This window comes from Ursus americanus, chromosome 12 (assembly GCF_024610735.1).
Source record: "Ursus americanus isolate L20-20 chromosome 12, mUrsAme1.1.p, whole genome shotgun sequence".
NCBI classification, from domain to species: domain Eukaryota; kingdom Metazoa; phylum Chordata; class Mammalia; order Carnivora; family Ursidae; genus Ursus; species Ursus americanus.
This window is the reverse complement of record NC_142138.1, coordinates 43,266,850-43,281,912: the sequence shown is the minus strand read 5'-3', so window position 1 is coordinate 43,281,912 and position 15,063 is coordinate 43,266,850. Positions and strand designations below refer to the sequence as shown.

General features: G+C 44.7%; 1 long non-coding RNA gene across 1 annotated transcript; it reads left to right on the top strand.

Moving 5' to 3' along the window:
- Positions 1–1,072: 1,072 nt before the first annotated feature.
- LOC123794960 (uncharacterized) lies at positions 1,073–12,246 on the top strand. Its single transcript, XR_006780284.2, has 4 exons — positions 1,073–1,353; positions 4,003–4,125; positions 5,497–5,680; positions 11,594–12,246. It is a non-coding gene; the product is annotated as an uncharacterized LOC123794960 (long non-coding RNA).
- Positions 12,247–15,063: the final 2,817 nt, after the last annotated feature.

Sequence of the window (15,063 nt, the reverse complement as noted above, 5' to 3'; positions counted from 1 at the left end):
GCTCTGCTTCATCAAGGTGTAGGTAAGGGCTTGCGTGGACTCCAAGTCTTCTTTTCTCTCCAAGCATGAGGCTTACTCCTCTATGACTGACTCCCAGGGAAAGCCTGTTTGAATCATTGATCCATTCTTTACTCATTTATTCCACACACACGATTGTGTGTCTACATGTCGGGTACTGTGAGAAGTGCTAGCTCTAAAAAGATGAGAAATGCTCAGTCCCTATGCTCAGGGGGCTCAGAGTCACAAGCAATGATAATCCTGGTGCTTAAGGGATATTATGAAGGGAGATGTGGGGTGCTTTGGATACGCAAGGGAGGTACCTGACCTGATGCTGGGTGTGGGGCTTGATGGTGTTCTCTGCTGGATTCCACAAGATTAGGAGGATTTGGCCAGATGAGATGAGGGAAGGGCATTCCTGGCCAGGAAAACAACATATGCAAAGGCCTGAAGAGGAAAGAGAATGCTCCTCACACCTGGTGTGGATTTAGTGGCCTCTTCCCGGAAGGGGAGGGGAGCAGAGTCTAGAGGTGGGGTACGGGTATGTCAGGAAAGCATGGGGGCTACTCTCTAGCTTTTTCACTGATGATCTGGATCTGTCATATTTACCCTGTGGTTTCTCATTTCTTAACATCCCACCTCAAATGGGTCTCAAAAAAATGGAGTTAATTTTAATAATTTTCACATGACCTATAGGAAGCGGGGTTTATATATTCCATGGTGTTATGAATATGTTTTCACACTTCTGGTTAAACATAGATTGAATACACGTGTTCATCCCAGATGCCTTGTAAAAATATCACCAGAATGAGAGCAGAGGAGAAAAAAATAGATATAAACAGAAAAGAGGAGACAATAGCAAATGAGAAATGCCAAGAACTTCTTAGAATATGAAAATCAGATGAAAGCACAAGAGAGCTGGGGGTGTCTTAGATTGGGTTCCCCGTGAAACAGACCCTGAGACAGGGAGGAAATAGAGTTTTCTGGGAGCCCCGCCTGCATGGGAGCGGCAGAAGCGGGGTGGGGGGGCAGTCAGGCTCAGCGGTCTCAGCTGACCTCACAGGAAGCTCTTCAGAGGGGTCCCACGTGGAGGCCAGGGCATCAGGCCTTTGTACACCTCCGCGGACCAGCCTTGGATGTGGCTGACCCTGGAAGGGAGACGCCTCTGGGTGAGGCGAGTCCCTTCATCAAGGGCGATCCCGGGAAGGAAACCAGCTGCAAGCCTTCATCAACCGGAATCCCAGCGCAAGGAAATGAAAGCATCAGTCCAAAAAGGAGCGTCAGGGTGGTGTGTCCCAATACTCATTACAAAACGATTCAAAAGAGGATCGAGCCCATTCACACCACAGAACCCGGGTAAGGCTCCGGAACTGGCAATGCGGGGCCTCTGAGGGTCGAGGGGGAGGTGGGGGCTGAAAACAGAGACGTGGTCTCACAGTGTATATGAGGCGGTTCCCGCCGCTCCCCAGGCTTCGGAGAGGACCGAAAGTTTACTGTGGTGGATTAACCAGAAACGTGCCAGTCCCTGAGACACTTGATATGGCAAGGGGGAGAGGAGGCCCCTGAAAATGCAAAAGGTGGGGACAATCTTCTGAAAACAGGGGGAATTCCATATTCAGAATGGTGAGACCTCCAGCCCTTCCCCCCCAGCTCAGCTCACAGAACTCCTGCCCTTGGGCTTATGGAGACCCAGGAAATTCACCTCTAGGGAGATTGGCCAGCCCAAGAGAAAAAAACCTACCATACTGAGATTTGGGGGTTCACAGCTAAAAGGGCCAGCCAGGTGCCTTATCGCTTGCATGCAGATTACCAATGTACCTCACCTGTGGCCACATAGCTTGTAATCAGCTTTTTAGTGCCTCACTCCGAAATATGGTCAGAAAGTCAAGGATGATACTCATATACTTGGGGAAAAACTCAAAAGTTATGAAAGCCGATAGGTGGCAAAAAGAACCTGGAGGAAAGAGACAGTGCAGAAAGCAAAAGGAAACTAAAAACAACAAAACAACAGAAATCCTTCAATGCCCTCAAAGAGGTAACAGATGATGTTGCATTATTAAAACGAGAAACAGATGCCATGAAAAGGGCTAATAAGGAAAACGATCTATTGCTCATAAAATGCAATCAGTGATAAAAGATGGCAGAGCGGGACGAGTGTCTGCTCCACAAAGTTATCCTGGGCTCAGCAGACAGACTCTGCCATCTTTAGTGGGTAGCTTCCAACGTCAGCCAGGAAGAGAAAGAGGATCTCTCTAGAGGGTTTACGGATCAGGTCTGTAAGTGGTGAGCGGCATTTCTGCTCACATCCCATCAGCTAAAACTGATAAACTAATCTTCTAGCTTTGTGCTTAGGAAGAAGGATCAGTTCTGAGGGACATGTTGCAGCCTCTACCACAGGGAGTGCTGAAAAGAAAGTCAAGGAAGTCTCACAGCAGGCCTGGAAGTTAACTCGTGCAGCCTGAAACAGGCAGATGGAAGTCTCCAGGATGGAAGTTCTGCAGGAGCAAAAGGGACTGAAAGAATATCAGACGTTTAACTGAAAAAGGAGGTTGAAATCAGAGGGTCTTATAACGCTTTTGTGACTGTAGGAAGAAATTAGGATAGTGACAAATGAGCAACAGATAAAAGGAAGGAAAGTATTACCTATAAAAGAACAGTGAAAAAAGGAAATGTGATCACGTGACATTTCATAGAGTTAAACTAGTGATTTAACCAAAACTTTAAAAACATCTATTTTGGGGCACCTGGGTGGCTCAGTTGGTTAAGCGCCTAACTTGGGCCCCAGTCAGGATCCCAGGACCCTGGGATCAGATGAGCCCTGCATCCGCATGGGGTTCCCTGCTCAGCGGGGAGTCTGCTTCTTCTCCATCTCCCCCCCCCCCGCCCCGTGCTCTCTTACTCTGCTCTCTCTCTCTCAGATAAAATATTTAAAAAGATATCTGTTTTGGAGGAAGAAGCAGGATGAAGAATAATGAGCAGCAGTGCTAAACCCTCACCTTCTGGGCAAGAAGTCAGTAGGTCATATGTGAAAGTATTGACCTGGGAGGTAGCAATATAACCTTACTGGTTAGAAATATGGAAATAAATGCCGTAAAAAGCAGATAACACTTAAGAAGAAGATAAAGGAGATGGGAAGGAGCAGGCAGGGGACTTCTGTAGCTGTTGTTTATAAACCTTGTAAATATGATTTGATTTTTGAAACCTTGTGCATGTATTACTTCTGAAATAATGACATAAAAAGTCCATGGACAGGACCAGCTTCAGGCATGACTGGTTTCAGGAGCTCATATAAAGTTATCAGGACTCAATTTCCCAGCTTCGCTTTCCCTGTATTGGCTCTGTTTTTAGTTAGGCCCTCTTCATGGGGCACAGGACCTCCTGGCCCCTCTGTTTACTTTTCCTTCCTTCCTTCCTTCCTTCCTTCCTTCCTTCCTCCCTCCCTCCCTCCCTCCCTCCCTCCTTCCTTCCTTCCCTCTTTCCTTCCCTTCCTTCCTTCCCTTCCTTCCTTTTCTTTTTCTTCCTTTTTAACTAACGAAGTTTTTAATTGTGGTTAAAATACATGAAATTTGCCATCGTCATCATTTTAATTGTACAATTTAGTAGCGTGTATTCACGTAGTAAGTATTCAGCTGTGCAACAGATCTCCCGAACTTTGTCATCTTGCAAAATGGGAACTCTATACTCATAAAACAACAACTCTTTATTTCCTGCCCCCACCCCTACCCTCAACCCCACCCCTGGCTCCTGGCAGCCACCATTCTATTTTCTGCTGTTTTCTTTCTTTCCTTTTTTTTTTTTAGGCTTTTATTTATTTGACAGAGATAGACACAGCGAGAGAGGGAACACCACCAGGGGGAGTGGGAGAGGGAGAAGCAGGCTACCTGCTGAGCAGGGAGCCCGAAGCGGGGCTCGATCCAAGGACCCTGGAATCATGACCTGAGCCGAAGGCAGATGCTTCACGACTGAGCCACCCAGGCGCCCCTACTTTCTGCTGTTTTCTTACAGCTATTACCGCCAGCAGAAAGAAACCTCACTTTCCTGATAATTCGGACAAAATCCCAGGATGGAGTTCTGCTGAATGGATCAGGGCTTGGCCAGCATCCCCAAAATGAATGGCCTGAAGGTCAGGTGAGTGGCTGACGAAGCAGTGATGATAGTGGAAAGGACCGGGGCTCCAGGCCAACAGAACCGGGGAGGATCCGTGAAGCACCGGGCTGGGCAGGCTGTGGGACATCAGGTCCCTGCCTGCTTAGACCACTCTTGACTCAGAGGCTTACCTGTACCTCCATGACCTTCCAAGCAAGCAAGATCATCTCAACTCTCCATCAGACTCTTTTTAAAACCTCTTTAGCATAAACTTTCTAAAAAAGATGTACTGTTTGGATAAGTCAAAATTATTAGTAAGGTTGATTTTTGAAAATGTTCATTAGTGACATGTGTTTTTTATTATGAATTGTCTGTGTTCTTTGCCCATCCCATATTATTATTAAATGTATTTATCAGCTTTCTCAATTCTGACAAATGTGCAAAAACACATTAAAAAAATATTTCATAGAACCTTGTACAGGACCTTAGTACTGGGTAGTGTGATTCTCATTTTACAAAAAAGACAACTAAAGCATCGACAAATGAAGCGTCCAGCCAGCTCTAGAACCCTGCTGGTGGCGGATGAAGGAACAGAAAATCTGCTCTGATCCTTCACCTGTTAGATCGTGCTGCCTCTTCGATTACGCCTCAATTTGGTTCCCCCAAAGTCACATTTCCTGCCCAATCGTCATGTTCAGGGATTACAGAGAGCCTCTTTTATTTTCCCACAGTTTGCAGCATTTTTAAAAGACTGAGGATAAATAGCTGGGAAGATTTTAAGCGAATTTGAGGTCCCTCGTGATTTCATGCTAGAGCTTGGCACGCCCCCAGCAGCACCTTGCAGATCCCCACGGCAGCTCTAGCAGTGGGCCGAAGCTTGCCGTGCAAGTAATACCCGTTACAGTGGAAGGGGAGATTAGTCTCGAAGCCCTGTCAAGAAATGAGAAGGAGCATTTTGCAGGGAGCAAGCTGCTGATATTTTGCAGGGGGAGAGAGGGAACACTGCACCGTAACGTTGGCCCCAGTGCCCCCCTGCTTTGCAGTCCTGGATCCTCGTGTAGCTCCCGACCGCACAAGAGACTGAAAACGCCCCGATGGCCGTGAGGCCGCCTGCGCTCCTCCCGCTGTTCTCACTTAGCCTTAGTGATGCGGTCGTTGTGTGGGTCACGGCAGATACTGTTTGTAGACGGGTAACTGGAGGGTTTAGAGTTTCAAATGTAAACTGCACTCCAAGGACTGTGAGGCACGGGGTTTTCTGTCGCTGAGGAAATCTCTTTGTCCAGAGTAAACTGAAGCAATTGTGTGTTGTGGACTCCAAGTTTCAAGACCAGTCAAGTATCTACTACGGGTTGGAAGGCCAACTGCTAAGCTCTGTGCTCTTCTGTCAACCTCGGTTTCTCTCTTCCCTGACAGGGCGCACCACTCAAGCGATAACGGGGCAGCCTGTTGCCTCAGTTAGGCTGCTGGTGGGAGGAGAGGAGAAGGAAGTTTGAAGTGCGGAAACAGAGGCTTGGAACTATTAGAGCCGGCAGTGGAGCGTCAGATGGTCGAATCTTCCCTAAAAGCAAAAGAGCCGGGTTCGAACTAATAATGCCAGGTAGGCACTCGGTGTGCATCAGGCCTTGTGGGGGAATCTTTTCAGTATCATCTCATGGAACCTTCTTAACAATGCACCAGACGGGTACTATTATCCTCACTTCGCAGATGAGGAGGCCGAGGTTCAGAGTGGTACAATTACCTGCCCAGAGTCATACAGCTAGACTTCGTGGGGCCAGAGCCAACGATCTGGCTCCCAGAGCCCAGGCTCTTTGCAGCGCTCTGTAAAGCTCTGTAAAAGCTCCAAGAACGCTCTGCAGGTTGCAAACCCTACTCCTGAAATAGTGACCGGCAGACAGTTGGTGCCTCCCCAAATATTCTCTGGCTGCATAGACAACAACTCCGTGCTGCCTCAGCCTGGGTCAAGGTCAGTGCTCCTCGCAAGCGACGGAGGCCTGAAAGCTGCACGTAGACGGCCTATCAGACTCCTCAGAACTTTCCGTTGAAACTCAGAACTTCTGGGATCACTGTCACGTTAATGCCCCCTCCGTGTTTTAGCAGGATAAGGATACATATTTAAGAAGTGGTGATATTGTGGGGACCACAGAGTTATTTTTAAGAGTGAAAAAAGGTCCAATGGTAGGGGGCGGGTTAAATAAATTCCACAAATGCTGTGATGGAACACCACATGGCATAAAAACACGTTATCGATACATTGCCAGGGGGAAACAGCAGGTTACAAAATAATCCGTAAAGCACATATATTTATGCATAGAAAAAAGTCTGAAAGAAAATACATTAAGGTGTTAATAGTAGTTATTTCTGTGGCAAGAGTATAGGCGGTTTTAATTCCATTCTTTGTAATGTTTAAAATTTTTTTTTCAAATTCTCTACAACTATAAATTTTATAATCAGAAAAAACAATGTGATTTTTAAAAAGCAGTTATCAAATTTCAATTCTTGTTTCATTTAGTTATTTAAGGTTGCTCTGTTTTTAAGATTTTATTTTTAAGTCGTCTCTCCACCCAACATGAGGCTCAAACTCACAACCCCGAGATCAAGAGTCACATGCACCATCGATGGAGCCAGCCAGGTGCCCCTGATTCTTGTTTTAAAATTAAGATGTGAGGGGCTCCTGGCTGGCTCCGTCGGTGGCGCATGTGACTCTTGTGATTCTGTTTCTATGTCTCTATAGACACCGTGCATGATATTACTGATGCTATATCATATATATTACCTCTACCTCAAAGAGTTTTTATGAAGATTAAATGAGTTCTTATATTGAAAGCACTTAGAGCAGTGCTGTCTGCTTTTGTTACTATCGTTGTCATCATTACTTTTATCATTAAAAAGTCTCTCAAATTCTCATCTTCAATCTTTAAAACTGCACAGACAGAGGTGAACCTAGGTCAAGCATTTCAATGCCTGCATATCTGGACTCTCGTCCAAACATGTGTCTTGGATATACCAGCAGGGCCCCAGGAAGAGAAGAGCCCCAGCTGGGCCTCCCAGGGCTCACTATCGCTATCTCTGCAGTAAACAGAAGTAACTCAAAGTTGATTTTGTCCTTAGCTGTTAACCAAGTTAGCCAAAGTGTAAAGTTAAAACCAGGAAAAAAATTAAAATATATGGGAAAGAGAATTCTTTCTATCTCAACCCTCAAATCATTTTCTGCTCTGACCCTTGACCTCACTGTGTCCTCCAAACATAAGCCACCTTGTGAAACTTCAAATTTGTATCTAGTCTCTTGCTCCTCATCCCTCACCCACCTCACACTGCTCCCCTCAACCAGCACCCCACTCTCACCTCCAGGCCCAGCTTTAATCACTGATATCCACACAGATGAGGCTGGATTCCACACCAGCCCGCACCAGCCCTGACCTCTTGGACCCCTGAGGTCCTGGGAAAGGGATCCTGAACCTGACCCCGCTCAGGAGAGGGAGAACTGGTGGTGAGATGCCCCCACAGGACCTGCTCCCAGGCTGGCCTTATCCTGGTGTGGGGGCTGGGATTTCCTGCCCGGAAACACTAGTCCTGGACACAATGGGGGTTATCAGTCACCATCGGGGGATCAGGACCACAGTGGGAGCCCTCTACTTAGCTCTTGGTTTTCCAGGCCTTTCCTGTGTGAATCTTTACTTCCGTGGAAGCTCTTGTTTTGTTTTATTTCCAAGATGGAAACCCTTCCCCCAGCTTCCTACCCCTCTGTCATTGTGGGTCAGCTACCTTCCCTTCCCATCCTTTCCAACTTTGGGTCTAAGTCAACTTAAACTGATAATTAACAGAGCCTAGGTGATAAGGAAAGTGTTTCCACTTCTTCCAGATCTTTTTTTTTTCTTTGTTTAAATTATGGGTGAAATTGATGTATTAATTGGCTTCCATGATGATGATAATTCCATCAACTGAGCAAATTAATAAATTGTACCTGTATTGAGGTTTAAGTTCTTAATCTAAGAGCTTATTTGGCTTATTTAACACTCCTAAATAGAAGATCTTTCTATTTTGCTCAAAACAAAATTTAAAAAAATAAAATGATACAAGAAAACATTTTAAATGAGGTATAATTTAGCCTGTTGCAAGCCTTAATAAGATAAACAGAATTGCTTTTAAGATTTATGTTGCAAAATACTAGCTATCATTTACTAATACTTATGTATCAAGTGGCTTACTCATGTGAGCTCATTCAGTCCTCAGGACCACCTATTTCATGAATGACAAAATCGATCCTCAGAGAGGTTGAATAATTCACTGAGATCACTCCGGATGTAAATGTCAGAGCTGGGTTTTGAACGCAGCCTGTGTGACCACAAAGTTCGTGCTTTCGACCCCACACTGTGCTGCTGCCTCCCACCGCTCCCATCTAGCAGGGCTCCCTAATACGATTGTAGTTCTTGGACATGGCTTTAGGTCTGAAAGCTTACCTCCCATGCATCCCAGCCCTGAGCTCAGCTTCTCAAAACTCACCACCCTTGCCTGTAGGACTTTAATGGCTCTAACTTCAGAAAAGATGATGGTGTTTGTTCCCACGAACGCTCCTATAATTCAAACGAAAAACGAAACTAGACCACAAAGAAATATCAATAAGTTAAACAACGGTATGATTTTCCTGATGTGTATCTCTGTGTCTGTGATGTATATACGGTACGATAGCGGATTCTTTCCAAACAATTCTTGGGTTCTGACTTTTCTGGAATATAAGCACCATGTTCATCTACCTGTTGGGTAATTGGGTTTTGCCAACTCCTGTTTCCCAAGTAGGATGTGGGAAAAGAGAAAGCAAAGCAAAGGAAAAGGAGGAGAAAGGGATGGAGGAAGAACAGTGCATCTACTCAGAAATGGGAATAAAACCGACAAAGGAAGAGCTGCCGTCCCCCCCCCAGCTGGGTGATCCCTGGGCAGGTCTCACTTTGCCCTCCTGTGCAGGAGGGTGAGCTGCTGTGGGATGTGAGCCCCCACAGGGGAGACGGAGTACCCATGTCTGAGGGACCCCCCCCAGGGGGAGGCCTGCTCTGACTCAGCGGCGAGTGGGCCAGACTTGCACCTCCCTGCTTGTCCTCGATTCCACCGGGACCCATCTTACAATGACTCAGATTAGCTCCCACTGCCCTCGAAGTCTGAGGAATTGTCCGTGCCTGCTCGGGTTAACACCCCAACAGTCAATTTAAATGATTTAATTAATTTTTGTGACATCCAGCCAGCTGGCCTGAGGGGTGGATCCCTGAGGTCATGATGACATGTGTGTCCAAGGCTCCTCAGATCTCTGCAGTCTCTGTGGTCTCCACAGGACCTCGGGTCACACTCAGGGCCACTGGCTGCGCTTCAAGGAGCGTTACCCCCAGAACACGGTCCGTGCGAGAACCCTAAAGGGAGGATGCTGGGCACTTTTCAGGAAAGGATGGCAGCTCTGCTGTCAGAGAGGCCAACTGCCGCGCCGCCTGGGTGAGGTGACCTCATGTAAGTGAGTGCCTCTGTCGTCTCCACCCAAAATAAAGCAACTGTGGGTCCCCTTGGAGTACTGTGAAAGCCATGTGCCTTGGTGAGCTCAGAAGTTTTCCAGGGGAATCCAAATGTATCTACCAAGAGATTTCCTAGAGACTTCTGAGTTTTGGCTAGGGAGCCTTCTTCCCATGCCTCACATAATCTGCACAGGGTTTGTGAAATTCATGGCTTAGGGGCTCTGGGGTGACTCTCCGTGTATTGGGGATGCGCTGCTATCCAGCACGGCCTTGGAGGTCATGTGACCTGGACAAGGGAAAAGTCCAGTGCCGGACTCCGGTTCTGCTTCTTCCAAGTAAATGGCTTCAATTCAACCATGATGAGGCTATTTGGCTTACTCTCTGAGGACTACTTGTCAGCCAGATGCAGAGAAGTTGGATGCCCAATGATGTCAACTCGCTCGGGTCTCAGGCTCAAGGGTGGCCCGGGAGTGAGGTATAGGAAGGGCTGCTCCCATGGTTACTGAGAACACTGCCGCCCCTGCTTTCATCCTCCCTTCTGCCCACTCCTGTCTCCTAGCACCCCTTTGGAGGCGGCCCAACACCACCTTCCCCTGTCTGGGGTGAGGGTGAGCGGCGTCCCCCCTGGGTCAGCTGGTTCAGCCCAGCCCACCATCTCAAAGCTCAACACATGCATTATTCAACACCAGGCCAAGGGCTTGCAGCTGAGAGGAGAGAGCCCTCTGCATTCTCCTCTGGCCTCCCGGCTAAAAATGCTCACTCACACTAGACAGCGGGTGGAGTGTGCCGTCCTCGACAATTAGGTCCTGAGCCCTTTGATTTCTTGTCCTCAGTTGTCACGTCAGTAAAGTCCCAGATGTGATTAAAAATAAAACAGGAAAAAATGGTTTGGAAGACACAGGAGATTTGTTCCCGCTTCTCTAGACGAAGGATAATTTTAAGGACAGGGCCTGGTCTCTAAGAATTCTTTGGTTTAAATAATGTGTGCTTTGGGATGGGTGCTCGTAATCTTTTCAAAGATTATTTTTCACCGCCTTGAGGAAAGTGCCATAGCTTCATTTGGCAAATGGAGGCATCGGGAAATAGAGGCAAAACTATTTCACAGCTTCAAATCGGGAATAAAGACTGGACTTGAAGTTCTTCAGAGTCTATAGTTCTATCATATTCCTTGAGGAGGAGGCAGGGGATCAGAGGGGTCTTCAGTAAAAATGTGTGTCCTGGATGATCAATGTCAGGTTTGTGGCAACATACAACCAAAGCTTTAAGGAAGAACTTGGACCTGGCAGCTCCACTTGAAGCTCTTCTGGGAACTCGACGAGAGCTGTGAGCAAAGATACCGTTAGTGATGTTCATCACAGGGCTGCTTAGAATGCCAAAAATTAGACTCAGCCTGAGTGCTGAACAACAGGGGATCCGTAACTGTGATTCATCCATTATGAACCCTTGAAAATGATGCCGCGGAAGCGTATTGCCAAACAAACAATGTCCTGTTACGTGAATCGGGCCGTATGTGTAGTGTGGCCCCAGTTTTAATTTTTAAAAGAAGTATATGTCTCAGAAAAATATTAGAGTGAGATTATTCTTGGACAGTTGAGATTTTTTCCTGTATATTTTCTAAATTCTGTGCATTAAATATGCATTTGTTTTTTATTAAAAATACACAGTACACATTACAAAAACAGTACCCCGGAAGATAACTAAGATTCTAAGTCCTGGATGAGAAAGAGCGTGGCCACTTACTGATCTTACCCAACAACCTTAGCAAGGACCTGGATAAGTCATTTAATTTGTCTCCAAGGCTTAACATTTCCTCACCTCCCACCACCCAACCTTGGGATGGGGCCACAAACTCCTGCTGGGACCTATCTCTCAGAGTGTCATAGTTTTATGAACACCTTATGTTAGGAACTACTTGCAGGTTCTATACGTTACCTCTCATGACATGCGTAACAGGAGGTGGTAAGAATGACAATAATAATAGCTGCAATTGATCCCTGGTTTCTATTTTTTTTTTAAAGGATTTTATTTACTTGTCGGAGAGACAGAGAAAGTGCACAAGTCGGGGGAGAGGCAGAGGGAGAAGCAGGCTCCCCACTGATCAAGGAGCCCCCGACATGGGACTGAATCCCAGGACCCCGGGATCATGACCTGAGGCAGATGCTTAACCGACTGAGCCACCCAGGCATCTGCACTGGTTTCTATTTACCAGGCACCTTGTTAAGCATTTTACATATGTTAACTCACTTTTATTTCTCCCTGACTCCTCTCTTTCTCTCACACATCCTGGTGGATGTGTCGGCAATGGGTCCTGTCTGTTCTTCCTTCACAATATGTATAAATGCTCATCATTCCTCGCCACCTCCTCCACCACCCCTTGAAGCCACCTGACTCGCCTGAGCCTGAGCCACCGGGCCTCGCAGTTGCTCTTCCTCCGGCTGCTGTCTTTTCCAACGGAGTGTGTGTTAAAATGTAAATGAGGTAATTTTACTAATCTGCTCAAAATCTTCTGATGGCTCCCATTCCTGCTCAGAAGAAGAGCCAAATTCCTTATAACAATTTACAGGCTCTACACGAACTTCCCCACTCTTCCTTTGTTCACCCCTAAATAGAACACCTTACCCTCTGACATCTCCTTTTATTCTATATCTATGTCACTTAGCTTTGCTCTGAACTGGCTTTCTTCTCTTCTTTTAAAAATTTATATACTTTTAAATAAAATTGTATATATTTAAGGCATAAAACGTGGTGATTTGATGTACATACTCATAGTGAAATGATTACTGCAGGCAGCTAATGAACATATCCTCACCTCGTTGTCATTTGTTATGTGTGTGATGAGTGCCCTTCATATTTACTCTCCCGCGTAGTCCCAGGGTTCAGTGCGGTTTTACTAAGGATAGTCGGCACGCTTGCGCACTGCACCTCTAGACCTCTTCATCCTACCTGACTGCAACTTCGTGCCCTTTGGTCGGTATCTCCGCACACCACCCCCTCAATTCCTTCAGCCCTGGCAACCACCTTTCTATACTCTGCTTCTCTGAGTTTGACGGTTTTTGTTTTCTTTTTTTTTGTTTGTTTTTTGGTTATTTTTTGTTTTGTCTTGTTTTGTTTTGTTTTTGATTCTACATATAAATGAGACCACACAGCATTTGTCGTTCTCTGTCTGTCTTATTTCACTTAGCATAATGTCCTCCAGTTTCATAAGTGTTGTTGCAAATGGCAGTATTGCTTCCTTTCTTGGAGCTGAATAATATTCTATCCTATGTGTGTGTGTGTGGTGCGTATCTCACGCCTACTGTATCTATTCATCCATTGGTGGACTTAGGTTGTTTCCAAATCTTGGCTATTATGAATAATGCCACAGTAAACAAGGGAGTGCAGATATCTCTTCAAGATTCTGATTTCATTTCCTTTGGCTGTACACCCAGAAGTGGGGTGGCTGAATCATACGGTAGTTCTATTTTTAATTTTTTGAGGAATCTCTATATGGTTTTCCATAATGGCTGTTATCAGTTTATTTTCCTACCATCAGTGTAGGAGGATTCCTTTTTCTCCACCCCCTTAGCAACACTTGCTATCTCTGGTCCTTTTGATAGTAGTCATCCTAACAGGTGTAAGGTGGTATCTCATTGTGGTTTTGATTTGCTTCTTCCTGATGATTAGTGATGTTGAGCACCTTTTCATACACCCATTGGCCCTTTGTATGTCTTCTTTGGAAAAATACATATCCAGGTTCTTTACCCGTGGTGTTGTTGTGTTTGTTGTTCTTTCTTTTTTTTTTTTTAACTGGGTTGTTTTCTTGCTATTGAGTTGAGTTCCTTACATGTTTAGATATTAACCTCTTATCAGATATATGGTATGCAAATATCTTCTCCTGTTCTGTAGGTTGTCAATTCTCACTTTTGTTGGTTTCCTTTGCTGTGCAGAAGCTTCTAGTTGGATAGAGTCCCACCTGTCTATTTTGCCTTTTGTTGCCTGTGCTTTTAGGGTCAAATCCCCAAAAAATCATTGCCCAGACCAATCTCAAGAAACTTGTCATCCATGTTTTCTTCTAACAGTTTTATTGTTTAAGGCCTTACATTTAAGTCTTTAATCCATTTTGAGTTGATTTTTGTATGTGGAGTAAGATAACGGTCCAATTTCATTCTTCTGCCAGTTTCTCCAACATCATTTATTGAAGAGACTGTCCTTTCCCCATTGTGTATTCTTGGCACCTATGTCAAAGATCAATTGACCATAAATGTGTGGATTTATTTCTGGGGTCTCTATCCTGCTCCATTGGTTTTTATGCCAATGCCATGCTATTTTGATTACTATAGTTTTGTAGTATATTTTGATATCAGGTGGTGTGATGCCTCCAACTTTGTTCTTTTTGCTCAAGATGGTTTTGTTTATTCGTGGTCTTTTGTGGTTCCATATGAATTTTAGGATTGTTTTTCCATTTCTGTGAAAAATGCAATTGAAATTTTGATAAGGATACACTGAATCTGTAGATAGTTTTGGGTTATATAGGCATTTTAGTAGTATTAATTCTTCCATGGTATATCTTTCCATTTATTGTGTCTTCTTCAATTTATTTCATCAATGTTTTTGTTTTCAATGTACAGATCTTTTACCATCTTTTTTTTTTTTTTTTTTTTTTTAGAGAGAGAGAGCACGTGTGCATGTGTGCAGGGAAGGGGCAGAGGGAGAATCTTAAGCATGCTCCACGCCCAGCATGATCTCATGACCCTAAGATTATGACCTGACCTGAAATCAAGAGTCAGGTGCTTAACCAACTAAGCCATCCAGGTGCCCCAGATCTTTTACTATTTTGATTAAATTTATTCCTATTTTATTTTTTTGAAGCTATTATAAATGGGATTGTTCCTTTAATGTATCTTTCTGATTGTTCATTGTTAGTATATAAAAATGCAACTGATTTTTTTGTATATTGATTTTGTATCCTGCAATTGTACTGAATTCATTGATTAGTTTTTAACAGATTCTTGATGGAGTCTTTAGGGTTTTCTATATCATGTCATCTGCAGACAAATAGTTGTAGCTCTTCCTTTCAAATTTGGATGCCTTGTATTTCTCTTCCTTGCCCAATTGCCGTGGTTTGGACTTCCAGTACTATGTTGAATAAGGGCGGTGAGAGTGGGCATCCTTATCTTGTTCCTTATCTTGAAGGAAAAACTTTCAGCTTTTTACCATTGAGTGTGGTGCTAGCTGTGGGTTTGTCATATATGGCTTTTATTATGTTGAGGTACATTCCTTCTGTGCTTAATTTGTTGAGAGTTTTTATCATGAAAAGATATTGAATTCTGCCAAGTCCTTTTCCTGCATCTATTAAGATAATCGTATGATTTTTATTCTTCATTCTGTTATTGTGGTGTATCACATTTATTAATTTACATATGTTGAGCCATCCTTGCATAGTAGAGATAAATCCTGCTTGATCATGCTGTCTGATCCTTTTAATGTGTTATTGAATTCTCTTTGCTAG